The following is a 19,417-nucleotide window of genomic DNA, read 5'->3' on the forward strand; positions in this document are numbered from 1 at the left end:
AGCACTGTGAGATGACAAGCCAAGTTCAAGTGCATAAACCAACTGGAAATCTCACTGAGATACTAGATTGTGCTGCAGCAGACATGAATGTAGGGTGACAGATGCGATGATGTTATATTATAGATAGTTTTTAGATGTGAGTTGTCTAATATTTATGATGCAAATCATGAGCAATGATTAAGATACTTAGTACTTTCTATGTAAATCAGAACTTTGTAAATTCTGTGCAATCAAAACAAAAATCAAAATTGCATGCTGAGGTTACAATTACCATCTCTAATTTTAATTTTCTAGTGTGTGTTATCAAAACATCTAGTTTTCCTTAATATCATAATTAATGAATTTAACAAATAGGAACTTATAAAATAAAGGAATGTTAATAAAATAAAATAAAAATATGTTATTCTGGTTTATCCTGATCTAGTCTCTTCCATGAAGCCAAACCATGACTATCATCTACCATATGAACCAAGGAAAAGGAAAAGCCAGACAGCAGAGAAAGAAGCAGGCTCACCGAAAAGGAAAGGAGTGTGGTGAAAGCATCTCTCTGATATCAGTCCTTTGCTGAGGCCTGGCTGAATTTGCCTCTAATGTTTATATGATACCAAAGCCAGGGTTTGTTTCTTTTATCATAGCTAAGATGATTGCATGCCCTGGTTTTCATGAGGCAGTCCCAGTACAAAGATCAAGAGGGTCTCTTTTACTCCCTAAAACACCTTAGTTTTAGATGACAAATTATATTATTATTTACTTATAACTACAAAGTCCCATCAAATATACAAATAACTTTACTGGATTGAACAAAAATTTTTCTTTGTATTCTTCAAGGAGACTGTACCAAGTGGTATAACGATATCCTTAACACAAACAGCTTTGAGTTCGTAGGACTCTTTTACAAAGTTTTTCCTACAAACTGATGGCATTACACTAAAGATCATGAAATAAAATAAATTGAGAAATGCATCTTTTGAAGCTTCTCAAAGGGATATAATACTAGGTATCCAATACTCTTGCTCCTATGATGACGTGCATATCAAACGTGAGGACTGTGGAAGCGATGAGCTGTATTCTAGATGTATTTTGAATGTCGGTAGATTGGATGTTAAGTGCAAGGAAAAAAATAATAAAAAATGCCTTTAACTTTGGGCTAGAACAGTTGTGTAATTTACCAAAATGAAGGAGAAATAGGTTGGGTGAATGTAAATCTGTTGTGGTCACATTTAATTATGGACATCTACCTACGTGGTTCCAAACTGGAGCTATCTCCGACATAGTTGGGATTTATTGGAAGGATGAAAATGATTGATAGAAAAAAAAAGAATGAAAATAATTAAGCAAGGAAAGAATGGAAGAAGGGGTAAGAAAAGAAGAGAGAAAGAGAAAAAGACAATTAATATATACATAGCATCTAAAACCACAAAACTAAGTGAATGAGATCTCTTAGGCAGCTATAGAGACAAGTAAATCTAGAGACATGGAGGACCCAGGATCAAGACCCCAGTGTGCCCCACCATTGGAACATTGGAATAGTAGTCAATAAAGCTTAAAAGTGAGTGATCAGTCAGCAAAGTATAACACATAATTTTTTAAAAGTTTGAAAAGGGAGGAAATGATTAACTGTGTCAAATTTTTCAATTGTTTTACTGTGGTTATTCAAATTTAGGTCCTTGGCAGGAATTATTTTGAAATAAAGGCAGTGAGCTTGTCACTACAAGGAAAACAACTATGAGTCTTGTTGGAAATGATAAAATTTGAGCTATCTAATAAAAATTAGACTTACCAACACTTAAAGACTTTTTGATGAGTTGTGTGTGTGTGTGTATCTATATATGAGAAATATTATTCAGCCTTAAAAAGAATGAAAATTTTGACACAAGCTACATGAGTAAACCTTGAGAAAATTATGTTAAGTGGTGTAAGTCAGTCACAAAAAGACAAATATTGTATTATTCCATTTATGTGAGTTTTCTAGAGTAACCAAATTCATAGAAACAGACAGTAGAATGGTGGTTGCCAAGGTCTGGAGGGAGGATTAAATTGGGAGATGTTGTTAAATAGGTACAGAGTTTCAGATTTGCAGAAGGAAAAAGTTCAGGAAATTAGTGCACAACAATGTGAATATATTTAACATTAATGAACTACACACTTTAAAATGGTTATGGTGGTAAAATTCATATTATGCACTTTTACCACAGGAAAAAATTAAAAAACATTTGTGCATCAAAGAACATAATCAATGGAGTGAAAGGCAATTCACAGAATAGTTGAAAATATTTTTAAAGATATATCTGATAAGAGGTTAATGTTCAGTATACAAAAACTCTTTCAACTCTAAAAGTATGACATGATTAAAAACTGGGAAGAGAATTTAAATGGATATTTCTTCAAAGAAGATATGCAAAAGGCCAATAAGCACTTGAAAAGATGCTGCACACCCTAGTCATTAGCAGAAATGGAAATCAAAACCCCAATGTGCTTTCCCCTCACACTCATTAGAATGGCTACCATCATTGGTTAATTTTATGTGTCAAGTTGACTGGACAAGGAGCGGCCAGACATTTGGTCAAACATTATTCTGTGTGTCTGGGTGAGATTAACATTTGAAATGACAGATCATGTCAAACAGATTACTCTCCCTATTGTGAGTGGCCCTCATATAATCAGTTGAAGGATGAAAACAACAACAACAACAAAAAAATCCCACCTCCTGCAAGTAACAGATAATTTCTCCTACCTGACTGTCTTCAAGTTGGGACATCAGTGTTTTTCCTGCTTTTGGACTCAAACTAAAACATCAGCTCTTCTTGGATCTCAAGTCTGCTGGCCTTTGGACTGGAACCATACCATGTGCTCCCTGGTTCTCTGGCTTGCTGCTGTAGATCTTTGGATTTGACAACCTCCATAACTTCATGAGTCAATTCCTTATAATAAATAATTAAATGCATTTATTTGTTTATTTATTCATTATAAACATGTATACAAAGTCTTTTGGGAAAAAGTCCAACCATTGTTAATATACCATATTTTGCCATGAATAATGTATACTTACTTTTTTACCCAAATTTTTGAGAGAAAAATAAGGATGCACATTGTACATGGATAGTACCTGAAACACCTTGTATCTGTTCTTGTGTTTTGCAATTATTTTTCACATAAAATTTCATGTGCCATAATATGTTCACAAATAAATCCTAAAATTCCTTTATAATACAAAAGAGTATCTAAATATAAATGAATAAAAAAATTGAATTAAAAATTTAAAACAAAAGATTTTTTTCCTGAAAGTTTGGGCCAAAAACGTGGGTGCACATTATACATGGCAAAATATAGTAACAAGAACAGTTGTGTGACATTGATTTAACCTGACACCCAAAGAGAGTGGACTGGAATTCACATGTGTGAACAATGAAGACTTCACTGTATTAGTAGGGGAAGTAGACACCATTGAGTGTGTACAGTGTGGCCATCATATTCAAAATGACTGAGATAGTAGAGCAACGAATCTGCATCAAATTTTGTATTAAGTTTGAACATTCCTCCATGGAAATTATTTGGATAACTCAGAAGGCCACAGCTATGGGCAACTGGTGATTGGCAACTTCATCACGACAACACGCCCATGCATGCACTATATCTTGTGCAGAGTTTTTTTGTGAAATATCAAATCACCCAGGTGACTCAGCCTCCCTATAGCCCAGATTTGGTGCCTGGTGACTTCTGGGTCTTCCAAAAACTATAATCACCTTTGAAAGAGAAGCAATTCAGACTGTCGATGAGATTCAGGAAAATATGATGTGGCAGCTGATGGCAATGGGAGAATTGTGTGAGGTCCCAAGGTGCCTACTTTGAAGGGGACTATGGCATCATTACCCTATGTACAATGTTTCTTGTATCTTATATCTTCTTCAATAAATGTGTCTATTTTTCATATTACATGGCTGTATCGTTCTTGGACAGACCTCATACATAATGATAAATACATACAAACACACATCCTCTTGGTTTTACTTCTCTGGAGAATGGATAACCCTTAATAATACAGCTACTATAAAAAACAAAAACACAAAATAGCAAGTGTTCATGAGGATGTGGAAAAATTGGAACCCTTGTACACTTTTGGTGAGAGTATAAGATGGTGCAGCTGCTGTTGAAAACAGTTCTTCAAAGAATTAAAAATAGAATTATCATGTAACCAAAAAGAATTGAAAGCAGGGTTTCAAAAGGTATTTGCCTATTCACGTTCATTAGCAGCACTATTAACAATAACCAAAAGTTGCAAGCAACACAAACATCCATCAACAGATGAATCAACAAACAAAATATGGAATATACGTACACTGGAATATTATTCAGATCTAAATAGGAAGAAAATTCTGACACATGCTACAATATGGATAAAATTTGAGGACATATGCTCAGTGATATAAACCAGACACAAAAAGGTTAATACTGTATGATTCTGCTTACACTAGGTACCTAAAGTAGTCAAATATATAGAAATAAAAAGTAAAATGGTGGTTGTCCTCAGCTGGGAGGACAGGAAATGGGGAATTGTTGTTTAATGGGTACAGTTTCAGTTTTGTGAGGTGAATGAGTTCTGGAGATGGATGGTGGTGATGATTGCAAAACAATGTGAATGTACCTGACAGAACTAAGCTGTACACTTAAAAATATTTCAGAAGGTAAATTTTATGTTATGTATTTTTTATCACAATGTAGAGTAAATGAATAAAAATAATTGATGGATAAAATATCTATTCAAAGTACAAAATATACCAATGGTACCAAAAATTTATTGCTGTAGTTTCTGATTCTACATTACAATTAATTTTTTACAATTATCATTTAATTTTTATAAAGACTCAATAGAGTCTTTATAAAGACTCAAAAAGAGTCTATAAAGAGTCTATAAAGACTCAAAAAGAAGAATATTTATAATTATTTAAAAGGCTATTACAATATTTTTTTGTAACTACATATCCATGTCAGCCCAGATTTTCTTCATACATTTCAACCAAAACAACATATTGCAATAGATCTAATGCAAAGAAAGAGAATCCAACTCTCTTCTATTGAGCCAGTAAAAAAAGAGATTTGCCAAAATATGAAACAATATATTAGCCCCTTTACTCACTATGTTTTTTTTTGTTTTAGAAAATACAACCATTTTCACAAAATTGAGTTATTTATGTCAAAATTTTTATTTGTATAGGAATTAATAAATATTTTAACTTTATGCAGTTTTAATTTATACTATGTAAATATTTATAGATGTACTATACATAAATATAAGCTCTTTGTGGTTCTCAATAACTTTTAAGAGTGAAAGGGATGCCAAGGCCAAAATGTTTGTGAAATATTGATTAAACTAATGTGACACAGAAGATAACACAATAGTCTTTTCTCATTCCTTTGCACTTGAAATATTACAGCTTTCATTAATAGAGTTTAGATAATCACATTCAGAACATCAGAAGTCTGAAATTAGTATCTTTGGGCTGATAGCAAGATGTCTGTATGGCTAAACTCCCCTGGTAGCTTTAGGGGAGAATCTGTTTCTTGCTTCTCTCAGAATTCCTTTGCTTGTGGCCGCATTGGTTTAATCTCTGCCTCATCTTCACTAACCTATCTCCTTTTATGTTTTTGGACTTTTTTCTTCATAGTACCTTACCTTCTTCTCTTCTGTCTGTGTCTTCTCTTTTAGCTATTTCAAATTTCCCAAGACTCTCTCTTATAAGGACATATGTGATTAGATATCACTTTTTAACTTTATATTTCAAGCATCCCATCATAGTTATATTTGTTAATTTTTTTGTTAAATCCAGTGTCAATTTTTTATTTAATCTTTATTGTATTTTTTCCATTACCATTTAATCCCCTTCTATCTCCCTGTTCCCAGCAATCACCACACTGTTGTTTATACCCATGAGTTCTTGTTTGTTTTTGCTCAATCCCTCCTCCACCCCATAACTCCCTGCCACAACTAACTGTCATCAGCTCTCCAACTATAAGTCTGTCCCCATTTTCCTTGTTAGTTCAATTTGTTTATCAGATTCCACATATGAGTGAAATCATATAGTATTTTTCTTTCTCTGATTGGCTTATCTCATTTAGTATACTGTTCTCCAGGTTCATCTATGCTGAGGCAAAAGGTAAAATTTTCTTCATTTTTATGGCTGAGTAGAATTCCATTGTGTAAATGTCCATAGTTGTTTTATCCATTCATCTACCAACAGACACCTGGGCTTCCCCCATATCTTGGCAATTGTAAATAATGTTACAATGAATATAGGGACGCTTATGTTCTTTCAAATTAGTATTTTGGGTTCCTTCAAATGTACTCCCAGAAGTGGGATTGCAAGGTCAAAAGGCAGATCCATTTTAATTTTTTGAGGTGTCTCCATACTGCTTTCCACAGTGGCTGCACCAGTCTGCATTACTATCAACATTGGACTGGTTTCTTTTGTCTCCACATCCTCACCAGCATTTGTTGTTTATTGATTTATTGATGATAGCCATTTTGGCAAGTTTCAGGTAATAATAACATTGTGGTTTTAATTTTCATTCCTCTGATGACTAGTGAAGTTGAGCATCTTTTTGTATGTGTACTGGCCATCTGCATGTCCTCTTTGGGTAAGTGTCTATTCAGGTCTTTTACCCATTGTTTAATTGGGTTGTTTCTTTTTTTGTTGTTGAGTTTTGTAAGTACTTTATAAATTTTGGATATTAACCGCTTATCAGATGTATCAGCAAGTACATTCTCCCATTCTGTGGGTTGTCTTTTTATTTTGTTGATGATTTCTTTTGCTGTGCAAAAACTTTTTAGTTTGATGTACTCCCATGAGTTTACTTTTTTTCTCTTGTTTTGTTTGCCTGGGGAGATATATCTGATAAAAATTTACTACTAGCAATGTCTGAGATTTTGCTGCTTATGCTTTCTTCTAGAATTTTTATGGTTTCAGGTCTAACATTTAAGTCTTTGATCCATTTTGAATTACTCTAGTGTATAATGTAAGAATGTGGTCTAGTTTCATTTTTCTGCATGTATCTGTCCAATTTTCCCAACACCATTTGTTGAATAGACTCTCTTTAGGCCATTGTATGTGCTTTCTCCCTCTGCCAAATATTAATTGACTGTAAAGGTGGTGTGGGTTTATTTCTGGGCTCTCTATTCTGTTCCATTGACCTAAGTGTCTGTTTGGTGCCAGCACCATGCTTTTTTGATTACTGTGATTTGTAGTATAGTTTCATGATAGGTGATTCCTCCAACTTTGTTCTTCTTTCTTGGGATCACAGTTGCTATGCGGGGCATTTTGTGGTACCATATGAATCTTTTTAGTATTTGTTCTAGTTCTGTGAAATACATCATTGGATTCTTGAAATTGCATTGAATCTATAGATTGTTTTTAGTAGTATGGACATATTAATGATAATAATCCTTCCTATCCATGAACATGGTATGTGCTTCCACTTAATTTTATCTTCAATTTATTTCTTCACTGTCTGATAATTTTCTGAGTACAGGTCTTTTACATCCTTGGTTAATTTTCTGAGTACAGGTCTTTTACATCCTTGGTTAGGTTTATTCCTAGGTATTTTATTCTTTTTTGAAACAATTGTGAATGGGATTGTTTTCTTAATTCCCCTTTCTGTTAGTTCATTATTGGCATATAAAAATGACACTGATATTTTCATATTAATTTTATATCCTGCTACTTTGTTGAATTCATTTATCAGCTCTAGTAGTTTCTTGGTGGGGTCTTTGGGATTTTGCATGTACATTCTCATGTCATGTGCAAGTACAGACTGTTTTACTTCTTTCCAATTTGGATGCCTTTCATTTCTTCTTCTTGTCTGATTGCTATGGTTGGCACTTTCAGTACTATGTTGAATAAGGGCAGTGAAAGCAGACATCCTTGTCTTGTTTCTGACCTTAAGGGAAACACTTGAATATTTTGCCTGTTGAGTATGATGCTGGCCATGGGTTTGTCAAATATGGCCTTCATTATTTTTAGGTATGCATCCTGTATTCCCATTTTTCTGAGAGTTTTTATCGTATATGGGTTCTGGATTTTATCAAATGCTTTTCTTGTATCTATTGATATGATCATGTGATTTTTATCCTTAATTTTGTTTATGTGGTGTATCACATTTATTAATTTGCAAATGCTGTACCAACCTTGCACTCATGGAATAAATCCCATTTGACAACTGTGTATTGCTGTAGTCAGTTTGTTAATATTTTTTTGAGGAATTTTGCATTTATTTTCACCAGGAATATTGCCCTGTAATTTTCTTTCTTTGTTGTGTATTTATCTGGCTTTGGAATTAGGAAAACGATGACCTCATAAAATGAGTTTGGGAGTTTTCCCACCTCTTGAGTATTATGAAATAGTTTGAGAAGAGGTGTTCGTTTAACATGGAATGTTTGATAGAATTCAACTGTGAAGCCATCTGGTCCAGTGCTTTTGGTTTTGGGGAGTTTTTTGATGATAACTGCTTCAATTTCATAAGGTGGAATCTGTCTATTCAGATTCTCTGATTCTTCCTGATTTATTTTTGGAAATTGTATGTTTCTAGGAATTTATCCATTTTGTCTAGTTTGTTGGCATGTAATTGTTCATAATATTTTCTTACAATTCTTTGTAATTTTTTTTTGTTGTTGTTGTCAGTTGTTATTTCTCCTCCTTCATTTCCAATTTTATTTACTTTGGACCTTTTTCTTTTTTTTATTGATGTCTTGTTAAAGGTGTGTCAGTCTTCTTTATCTTTTCAAACACTCAGCTCTGATTCATTGATCTGTTGTATCATTTTTTTAGACTCTATTAAATTTATTTTTGATCTGATCTTAATTATTTCCTTTGTTCTACTCACTTTGGGCTTTGTTTGTTGTTCTTTTTCAAGTTCTTTTAAATGTGAAGTTAGATTGTTCATTTGAACTTTTTCTTGTTTTTTGAGATAGGGCTGTAATACTATGAATTTCCCTAAGATTGCCTTCCCAGTGTCCCACAGATTATGGATTCTTTTGTCCTCATTTCCATTTGTTTCAAGGTATCTTTTGATTTCTTCCTTGATCTCATTCAACAATGAGATCATTATTTATTTAGTAACATTATTTACTCATTATTTAATAGTACCCACTCATTTAATAGTATCCACTCATTATTTAGTAACACATTATTTAGCTCCCATGTCTTTGCTTGTTTCTCAGTGTTATTCTTGTGACCGATTTCTAGTTTCATAGCATTGTGGTCAGAGAAGGTGCTAGATATGATTTCAATCTTCACATATTTATTGAGACTTGTTTTTTGTCCTAACATGTGGTCTATCCTAGAAAACATTCCATGTGCACCTGAAAAGTATGTATATCTTGCTGTTTGGATATAAAATTTTCTGAAGATATAAGTTAAATCCATTTGATCTAGTATGTCATTTAAGGCTGCTGTCTCCTGGATGATTTTCTGCCTGGAAAATCTATCCATTAAAGTTAACAGGTTGTTAAAATCCCCACCTGTGACTCTATTTCTGTCCATCTCTCCCTTTATGTCCATCAAGATTTGCTTTACAGATTTAGGTGCTCTTATGTTAGATGTGTAAAGGTTTACTGGGGTTATATCCTCTTGTTGGATTGTTTCCTTTATCATTATGTAGCAGCCTTCTTTGTCTCTTACTATAGTCTTGGTTTTAAAGTCTATTTTGTTGGATGTAAGTACTTCTACCCCAGCTTTTATCCTCTTTTCCATTTGCATGAAATAGCTTTGTCTGTCCCTTTACTTTTAGTCTGTGTATATCTTTTGATCTGAGATGGGTCTCTTGGAGTCAGCATATACATGGGTCTTGTTTTCTTATCCATTCAGATACCCTGTGTCTTTTGGTCAGAGCATTTAAGCCATTTACACAAAAGGTGGTTATTGATAGATATATATGTAGTGTCATTTTATTGTTAGACTGTTTTCTTCTGTTCTTTTTTCTTTTTCTTCTTCTTCTTAAAGCAAGCCCTTTAACATTTGTCACAGCACTGGTTTGGTGCTAACAAACTCCTTCAGCGTTTTCTTGTCTGGGAAGCTCTTTATTTCTTCTTCAATTTTAAATGATAGCCTTGCTGGGTAAAGTAGCCTTGGTGGTAGGCCCTTGCTTTTCAGCACCTTGAATATTTCACAGCACTCCCTTCTGGCATGAAATGTTTCCATTGAGTAGTTAGATGCCAGACTAATTGGCTCTCCCTTGTAGGTAACTACCTTCTTTTCTTTTGAGGCTTTTAGGATTCGCTCCTTGTCTAAGCCTTGTCATTTTAAGTATGATGTGTCTCTGTGTAGGTTTCTTTGGGTCCAATTTGTTTGAGACTCTCTGAGCTTCCTCAACTTTTGTGTCTTTTTACTTCACCAAATTAGAGAAGTTTCAGTCGTTACTTTTTCAAATAGGTTCTTGGTCCCTTGCTCATTCTCTTCTCCTTCTGGTGTTCCCATGTTTAGGATGCTGTTGCGCTTCATGTTGTCCAAAATGTTTCTTAAGCTCTCCTCATTTTTTTTAAATTCTTTTTTCTTTTTGCTGCTCTGCCTGAGTGTTTTTATCTACCTTGTCTTCCAAAACACTGATTTGATCTTCTGTTTCATCTAACCTACTGTTTATTCCTTCCATGTTATTATTTCAGATATCACGTTCTTTATTTCTGACTGGCTTTTATGGTTTCTATGTCTTTTCTCATGTTATTGAGTATCTTTATAATCATTACCCTAAAGTTTCTCTCTGATGAATTGTTTGCCTCCATTTCATCTAGTTCTTCTGGAGAATTCTCTTGTTCTTTTACTTAGGGTCTGTTTCTTTTTCTTTTTTTAATATTCTCAGTAATCTTTTATTTTTATTTTTATTTTTTTATTTTTTAGAGAGAGGGGAAGGGAGGGAGAAAGGGAAATATCAATGTGCAATTGCTTCTCACATTCCCCCTACTGGGGACCTGGCCTGCAACCCAGGCATGTGTTCTCACTGGAAATCGAACCAGCAACCCTTCGATTCACAGTCCAGTGCTCAATCCACTGAACCACACCAGCCAGGGCAACTTGGGATCTGTTTCTTTGCCTTCCCATTTGGGTTGCTTTCTTGTAGTTTCCACCTTAGCTGTTAAACCAATCTGTTGTTAAGCTTATCAGTTGCTACTCTAATCAAACTGTAGCCAACATCCCAGCTTAAGCACCACTGGGTGGGACAAAGTAATTCCTGTGGGTGGGCTATTGCTTCCTTTCAGGCTGATGTCACTTCAAGAGAAGTGCTCTGCCTGAGAAAGATGGCTTCTATAGTATGGGTAGTTACTCAGCATAGGAATCCTGGTATCTGTTCCTTCAGTTCTATCCCAAGAACCACCAGTCCCAACCTCAAGTGTCTCTAGTCCACTCTGCTCTCCCTCTGCCAGAGTCCAGGGTAAATGACTGCAAACAAAATTTTGTGCATCAGCTCTTTAAGAGGTTTTCTAAGTCTCCAGCCATCTCTCTATGGAAGATAGGAACCCTGTGAGCCTAGCTTTGGGTTTAGACCCCACACTTCTCAGGCAGAACCCCCCAGCTGCTGAAATATCCCTCCAGAACTTCAGCTGCCACCCGTAGGTGCCCAGACAGACCTCTCACACCTCCTCCTTGTGGAGAAATATTTTCTTCTGTTTTGGAATAGGCTGGAAAGAAGCCTATAACCAGCTAGGCTTCTTTCCAGCTAGCATTCAGTTGGTTATTCTAGATGATTTCTGTACGATTTAGTTGTAAGTCCAGATTGGTCCTGGTCGGAGGTTAGTGTAGCTTCCACCCACTCCTCTGCCATCTTGAATTATTTAACAGTGTCAATTTTTTAAAAAATTCAGTTGTTCACTGGGTCCTTTGTGGTTGTTTTTCTAGTCTTTTATTCACTCATAATAAAGAGACACTAGTAAGGACATAGGTCCTGCAGCCCAACTCCCCAGCTTTGAATCTCAGTTCCATCAATTCTAAGTTATATGTATCAGGAAAGTTAGTCATTCCTTTGTGCTTTGGTTTCCTCATTCATAAAATGGGATGATAAGAATTATGCCCACAACTTAGGCTCGTTGTGAAGATTAAATGAGTGGGTACTTATGAAACACTTACAATATATCCTAGAATAAAGAAAGCATCGTATAAATGTTAGTTATTATTATTATATGAATAAGGTTAACAGGAAGAAATTGGGTCTGGCTTAGGAATTAGATCATTGAAACTGAGATCAATACTATTGATATGATTGATACTGATGAACTATCTATTAAATAAGTCACTAGACACTGAGATTGGTACCCCAAAAAGGCATCACTTTGTATGTCTGCACTAAAAACCATATGTATTTTTCAGAGCTTTCCATGGCTATGCAGTCATTACTCCACTCCAAGAGCACACCATAGGAGAATTTCTATTAACAGTCCACAAAGTCAGAGGAGGCACTGAGAGGTTTTGTCTCCAGCTTTTAGGCATAACCTGTTTCTGAAATGAATAGTGGATATTTATGGAGGGAAAATAACAGCATGTATTCTGTGAATTGCTACATCATTTCTATTCCACTTCCTGTTTCCACCATTTGGAGTATTTATAAAATTTTCCATTTGATTCCTTTTTTGGGACAGTCTGCTAGTTTGGAAAAAAATGGAGGGAGGGACAGAACTAAATAAAATGGAGTGCTGAGCTCTGAAGCTATAAACAGGATGATGGGCGCTGCTCCTCCTGTGGACAGGATCTCAGCTAGGACTCAAAGGCAGATTTTTTTTTTTATTGTTGTCAGACAAAGGTTTGATCTCCAAAATATAAAAAGAACTCATATGCCTCAACACCAGGAAGACGAACAACCCAATTTAAAAAGAAGTTAGATTCTTTTTAATGTGCTTTTCTAAATTAAACTTACTGGGATGACATTAGTTAATAGGATCATATAGGTTTCAAGTATACACTTCTATGATACAAGATCTGCATATTGCACTGTGTGCCTACCACCCAAAGTAAAGTTATCTTACCTGAAGGGGAGTCAAGAGTGGTGAGTACAGCCTGCTGCTGGCTGACAACACCATGTGTGGACTTCTTCTCTCCCTGGAACTTGTTTGCAGTCATTATTTCTGTGTGCAAAGAGCTGAGGTAGTTGCCCAGAAAACAGAGGATGGAAAATGAGGGTTATCGCAGACTGCATGAAATAGCTCGTGGTTTCTCTCCCACAGGAATGCACAAATAGGAGGCTCTCAAAGAACTGTTTGCAGACAGTCTGCAAAGAGAAGCTCTTAGCAGAAATGTAGCCTTCAGTAACACCAGCAGTGGAGTGACAGGCTGGGAGACCAAGAGCCTGGACTGGAGAGGAAGTGGTGCTGTGGGACTGCAAATAGGAGGGGACTGGGATGAGCTACTATGCTGATGGCCTGTTTCTCAAGGTACTGTGGCTTTCTGTGCCTGGAACAAATGATTCAGGCCTTCCCAGAATGCTTTTTCAAGCTGGCCTCTTTACTGCATTGGAGATTCGACCTGTACTTTTATAACATGCTAATGTTAGGGCAGAGTGAAAGCCAGGGATGCAAAGCTGGCCCTGAACCAAAACTGAACACACCAGCCCAATGGCTCTGAGCTCTGCTCCTTCAAGTCCCTTGGGACACGTGTGCTTCCTTTCTTTGTTGTCTAGTTTTAATCTGTCCAACCTTTAATGAGAACTACCTTGAGATTTGCCTCCAACCCTGCCACCACAGGGGAGCAAGTACCAACATAACACTAAGTCAGACCACACTGAGGCCCTTGCTCATTGCCACATTTTCTCCTTTTAAAACACAACCTCATGGTTGCGAGTAACCATTGGGCCACTGGAGTGATTCTGACCTACCCAGCCAGTTGGGCAAAGGAACAAGTCCTTGCCAAGGGCAGACTCAGGTGAGTTTGGAGCCAGAATACCAACTAGAAGAATGTGGGAGCATTTGCCCTGACCCACTCTCCAAGAAGTTCAGGAAATGCACAAAAATTGCCATCAGGATGCATAACTAACAAAGATGACTTAGACAGGACTTTCCAAGGCTATCGATAATAAATACATGCTTGGCATGTGCTTGGGTACTCCACCAGAAAGTAGATTTAAAAAGCACGCAAATGATTTTTTTAAGATTTATTCAGATGAGTATTATGTCATTGCAAACTATTTAGCCCTATTAAGTAACTGGACAATTTATCATAGTAAAGGAAAGGGAATTGGAGGTTAACATGCTTCTAAGCATTTCATTCAAGGGAGAAAGATGAGGGAAAACACGTAATATATCTTAGGAACAGTAATGTCCTGTTATTGTTAAAAACTGCTGGGACCTCATTAGAGCCTATGAAAACATCATCTGTAAGTACTGAAAGGCAATAAATCTTTAATAGCCAAAAAAGAAAGTAGGTAAAGGGAGGTAAAAGCAAGAGGGAAGAAAAAGATAAAGCAGAGAAAGAGAAAAATAAAACACAGAAGAAAATTTTTTTCCTGCATTTTTTTTAATCAACATGTCCCAAGCCACAAATGCAACTATTAACACATAGTCTAATTTCTTTGGTATTATAAATAGAACATACAAATTCACTACAATATCTCAGATTCATTTTCATCAATTAACATTATGTTGTTAGAAAATGTAGACTGCAAATACCATTTAATGTTAGGCAGTATAAATTGAATGAAAAAAATACCAGCTCTTCTGTTAACATTCAACACATTATGTCAAATCCATTACTTGTAAACTGGTAGATTTTATTCTTAACTATTTAAATAAATGTTGCACATATAAACTTTATGACAGAACTGAATAACTATGTCCCTTAATTTTTAAGGCTGAAATGACTTTTATGACATTTGATCCTATTCTTTTTTTTAAGATATTTAAAACATTTTTTTTGGTTTTTGCCACAATGGCTACTCAAAAACATTAATTGAAGGGTCAATCCTTATAATAAAATACTAGAATAAATTTGTTTTTAATATTTTAGCATATCTTGTATAACACTTTACTGGTAAGAAGTTTTTTTTTAATTTATTTTTTCAAATACATTTGTCTCTGCCTCCCCCCCACCACTTTCCCTTGCCCCCTCCCTCTTTCCCTCCCTCAGCTCTTCCCCTTTGGTTTTGTCCATGAGTCCTTGCTATATGTTCCTTGACTTTCCCCTTCCCTTCCTTGTCCCCTCCCCGCCTCCCTCCTTCCCTCTTGTCTCTGTTGGTTTCTTTTCCTTTCAGTGTTGCTGGTCTTATTTTCCTTGCATCTTTGTATTGTTGGTTAGGTTCCACTTATAGGTGAGATCATATGGTGTTTATCTTTTGCCCCCTGGCTTATTTCGCTTAGCATAATGCTCTCCAGTTCCATCCATGCTGTCGCGAAGTTTAGTAGTTCTTTTTTTCTTTCTGCTGCGTAGTATTCCATTGTGTAAATGTACCATAATTTTTTGATCCAATCATCTACTGATGGGCATTTAGGTTGCTTCCAACACTTGGCTATTGTAAATTGTGCTGCTATGAACATTGGGGTGCAGAGGTTCTTTTGTATTGGCATTTTGGTATTCTTAGGGTATAGTCCCAGCAGGGGAATCACTGGATCAAAAGGCAGTTCCATTTTCAGCTTTCTGAGGAAATTCCACACTGCTTTCCACAGTGGCTGCACCAGTCTGCATTCCCACCAACAGTGGACTAGGGTTCCCTTTTCTCCACAGCCTCGCCAGCACCTGTTGTTTGTGGATCTGTTTATGATGGCCATTCTGACCGGGGTGAGGTGGTACCTCATGGTGGTTTTGATCTGCATTTCTCTGATGGCTAGTGATGCTGAGCATCCTTTCAAATGCCTCTGGGCCCTCTGTATCTCCTCCTTGGAAAAGCGTCTGCCCAGGTCCTTTGCCCATTTTTTGATTGGATCGTTTGTCTTCTTGGAGTGGAGTCGAGTGAGTTCTTTATATATCTTGGAGATCAAACCTCTATCTGATGTATCATTAGCAAATATATTTTCCCATAGGGTTGGCTCACTTTTCATTTTGCTGATGTTTTCTTTTGCCGTGCAGAAGCTTCTTATTTTGATGAGGTCCCACTTGTTTATTCTTTCCTTTATGTCCCTTGCTTTAGGAGACATATCAGTGAAAAACTTGCTGCGTGGGATATCTGAGAGTTTCCTGCCAATGTTCTCCTCTAGGACTTTTATGGTGTTGTGACTTACATTTAAGTCTTTTATCCATCTTGAGTTTATTTTTGTGTATGGTGTCAGCTGATGATCCAATTTCAATTGTTTGCATGTAGCCGTCCAGCTCTCCCAACACCATTTGTTGAAGAGGCTGTTATTGCTCCATTTTAGGATTCTGCCCCCTTTGTCAAATATTAGATGCTCATAGAGACCTGGGCTTATTTCTGGGCTTTCTATTCTGTTCCACTGGTCTATGGGGCTGTTCTTGTGCCAGTACCAGATTGTTTTGAGTATAGTGGCTTTGTAGTATAGTTTGATGTCCGATATTTGATCCCTCTTACTTTGTGTTTCTTTCTCAAAATTGATGAGGTTATTAGGGGTCGTGTATGGTTCCATATAAATTTTTGAAATGTCTGTTCTATTTCTGAAAACACAGAAGAAAATTACCAACTACAAGTAGTCCCTTGGCATCTGGGGAGATTGGTTCCATGATTCCCTACAAGTATCAAAATTTGCAAATGCTCAAAACCTTACGTGAAATGGCATAGTATTTGCAAATAACCTACGCAGTCATTTGTATACTTTATATCATCTTTAGATTACCTATAATACTAATACAGTATAAGTGCTTTATAAATAGTTGTTATACTGTATTATTTAGGGGATGACCAAAAAAACATTCTATATATGTTCAGTATTGACCCAACTATTGCAGGCCTAACTCCATAGTACATGTCAGCAACAACGGTAACATTTTTTTACCGAATATTTTTGATCATTAGTTGGTTGAACCCAAGGATGTGGAAACTGTGGATACTGATGGCCAACTATTTCTGTCAATTTTCTCACCAAGCTATGAGCCAGCAATTTCCATATTTGCCTGCCAGCTGGCTTCCCAAAATGACTGTGTGAATCCAGTGGCTTGTTGTGGTTGATAAGGAAGGAGGCAATATTAAATATTTTAAAATAATTATCAATCATTAATAAAATGTTTGGGATAGTTTGGTGGAATTTTTGTTTATTTGTTTGTTTGTTTATTTGCTTTGTTTTTTTAGTTTTCAAACTGTAACCTCTCAGTGATCTTGGTTTCTTCCTTGGACATGGAAACTCCTTTTCATAAACTTCATACTGTGATTAAAGTTGAGCCAATTCTGAATAATTGAGCAGAAATTAAACAATAAAGTTTCAAGTTGCTCATTTTGGACTAACTAAAGATTGTCCCTATAGTCATTGTTATTGGCACACAACCAAGGAGCATCTTCTAAGCCAAGCGTTTTTACAGGATTACAGTAGTGAAGGTTTTTTTTTTTTCCTTTTACAGAATTGAAAAAGATGGTCACAGATAATAACTAACAATGCCCTTTTTGCAAGAGAAAAAAATTACAGCCTTAGCAGTTAGCAACATGGAAAGTATTAGACAGGCCAAACCTGCAAAGTAATTAATCATAGCTACCAAAATATGTTAATAAAGAAAAGGAACTCTTTAAAAAAATAGTGAAAATACTATATTCTCTTTCCTCTATGAAAGATATTAGTTGCCTCCTCAACTGACCTATCTGCTTCATGATAAAACTTCTTAAATATTTGGGTGGCTTTTATGTGTAGAGAAGAAAATATTCTTACCATTGTTTGAACTATTTTATTGTCCATTGGTTATTTTTTAAACACAACACCTTTCTAAATATTTTACACACTACTTTCATAAGCTTAACTATTAAATAAAAAGCTACTTTATTAAATAACTATTACTGTATATCTACTACAAATTCTTTTTAAAAAAGAAAAAAGACCAGGTCTGATTTACTTACATCTCTGCTTGACTTTGGTTACTGAGATGTAATATTTCTTTCTCATCATACACTACAATTCTTAGTGTTGACATACAGACACCAGCAAAAACCCATTAGCCATTCTTCATCTCTTCTTGTGTATAGGGCACAGATGGCACAATTCCGATGGTGTCTTTTCCACCTCTCGGGCCCCAGTTCCCCTTCTCCATCTTCCTTTATTTGCACACTTGATTAAATAAATGCAAATGGAAATAAGTGATCAGAACATTTTTCAAAGAAAGTAAGTAATCAAGAAAAATGAACTCCCATGGATACAGTTCCTTTTCAAGTTGACTTTGAGTGCATTGTTTTTTAGATTAAAGATGTGTTCTACCTGATTATTGTTGTGAAGCTTTGTTATCATCTACATAATTTTTTCAGCACAGCAGTTTCCTAAGTGTGATCACCGGACTAACAGCACCACCTGGAACTTGGAAGAAGTTTAAATTCTCTGGCTCTTCCCATGCCAAATGAATAAGAAATCTAAGAGCAGAAGCCAGCACTCTGTGTTCTCACAAATGCACAAGTGCCACATACAGCAATCCCAATGCATGCAAAAGTTTGCTTTGGCATCACTACTGAGCACTTTATTTAGTCTTTATTTTCTTGCACCTATAATCAACATATAGAAGGTTATCATGAAATGATCCCCCAAATGTTAAGACCACTGATCTTTAAGAAGGCTGCAGAGTAGATGGAAGCTCTGTCCACTTGCTCCCAGACCCAGGCTAGTCTTGCAGATAAACCACAGAGCAATCAACTAGAAAATCCAGCTGGGGGTGAATGAGAGCATGTGTGAGTGACTGTGTACATGGAAAAGTGTGCAGGGCATGTGCATGAGTGGGCAAGAGCCAGACCACCTGCAGAGCACACAGAAGCAGGCAGCCCAGGCTCTCCTAGCAGAGCAGCTGCTGTTGCCACGGCCCAACCTGCTACCTCTTGCTGCGCATATTTGGGGCAGAAGCCATTCTGAGGATTTAAAAATATCCTCCTCAGAAAGAGGCTTCCAGAGTGTCAGCAGCTTGGCACCCAGATGTGTCTCTGTGCCTTCTGCCCTGGCAGGGTACACCTGCTGCTGCCGGGAGCCATGATCTGGGGACTGTGGTACTTACTGGGGAAGAGGCTGTTGCCTCCCTGACCCCAGGCACCACAGGAACCACAAACAGGACAGAATCTGACTGGGGAGGCTATGGTTCAGCTCAAGAGCCACGAGCTCCAGGGGCAGAAAGAGACAGCCAGGGCAGTGCTAACTGCAGGAGCAGCGTGGTGGGTGCAGGTCCACCCAAGTTTGAGAATCGATGGAGGGAATGACGAAAGTATTCTGCCACTGCCCTGTATTATAGTATCACTGTGGCACTCTCCCAATGGCATCCAGGAGAGATCCAAACAGAAACTTGATTTAAAACTGTTGGAGGCTCTGACAGGCTCTGGAGAGCCCTGACCA

Source organism: Pteronotus mesoamericanus, unplaced genomic scaffold (assembly GCF_021234165.1).
Source record: "Pteronotus mesoamericanus isolate MK-2021 breed Mesoamerican mustached bat unplaced genomic scaffold, CSHL_Meso_final scaffold_31, whole genome shotgun sequence".
NCBI lineage: Eukaryota > Metazoa > Chordata > Mammalia > Chiroptera > Mormoopidae > Pteronotus > Pteronotus mesoamericanus.